The sequence below is a fragment of the Apium graveolens genome, chromosome 2, assembly GCF_009905375.1.
Source record: "Apium graveolens cultivar Ventura chromosome 2, ASM990537v1, whole genome shotgun sequence".
NCBI classification, from domain to species: Eukaryota; Viridiplantae; Streptophyta; class Magnoliopsida; order Apiales; family Apiaceae; genus Apium; species Apium graveolens.
Genome location: NC_133648.1, coordinates 247,667,880 through 247,668,837, shown reverse-complemented (window position 1 = coordinate 247,668,837; position 958 = coordinate 247,667,880). Strand labels below are relative to the sequence as shown.

At 38.6% G+C, this 958-nt stretch overlaps 1 non-coding gene across 1 annotated transcript; it reads left to right on the top strand.

Annotated features, from left to right (window-relative positions):
* On the top strand, positions 1-107 carry LOC141710261 (small nucleolar RNA R71). Its single transcript, XR_012570790.1, has one exon. It is a non-coding gene; the product is annotated as a small nucleolar RNA R71 (small nucleolar RNA).
* The last annotated feature ends 851 nt before the right edge of the window (positions 108-958 follow it).

The following is a 958-nucleotide window of genomic DNA, read 5'->3' as shown; positions in this document are numbered from 1 at the left end:
ATTCCATGATGAGGACACTTCCTAAGCATCTCCTTGTAGCGCTTCCAAGCTTCATATAAAGATTCTCCCGTTTGCTACGCAAATTGAGTAATAGCATTCCTGAGTGCAGTTGTCTTCGCCATATGGAAGAATTTAGTAAGAAACTTCTGAGCAAGATCTACCCAAGTAGTAATCGAACCAGCTGGTAGAGAGTGTAACCAGCTCTTAGCCTTGTCCCTCAGAGAGAATGGGAACAGTCTCAAATTCACAACATCTTCAGAAACACCGTTGAACTTGAAGGTATCGCAGATCTCAATGAAATTCCTAATGTGCATATTGGGATCTTCCGTTGAAGAACCCCCAAACTGGATTGAATTCTGCACCCATTGAATTATGCCAAGCTTGATCTCAAAGGTATTAGCTGTGATAGCTGGCCTAACAATGCTAGATTGAATGTCATTGATCTTGGGTTGAGAAAAATCCATCAAGGCTTTCATTTGTGCTGTTGGATCTCCCATTGTAATGAGTACCTGAAACACAAACAAATAAATCGTAAAAGTAAAAGAATCCGAGTCAGTGAACTTTAACGATCACTGATGACAAGTACATAAACTAAAAATTAATACCGAGTCCCCGGCAGCGGCGCCAAAAACTTGTTAGGGCGAAAACACGCGCTAATATTCACGCAAGTATACGCGTTCGTAAGTAGTATAGGATATAAATCAGATTCGTTCCCACAGAGACTGGTTTAGGTTAAGTTCAATTTATGCACCTACGCAACAATGTATGATTATCGCTCAATGCTAAGACAGATAACAAATTGGGTTTTGATTAAACTAAGAGATTAAACTAAATAACATTAGCTAAGAGAATTGAGGTTGAATTACTATATATGACAAACATGGGATTCTAACTTCATTACTACTTCATTTAATAGCCTTTTCGTTCTTAACCTTAGCATGTAATGGTGATGACACTA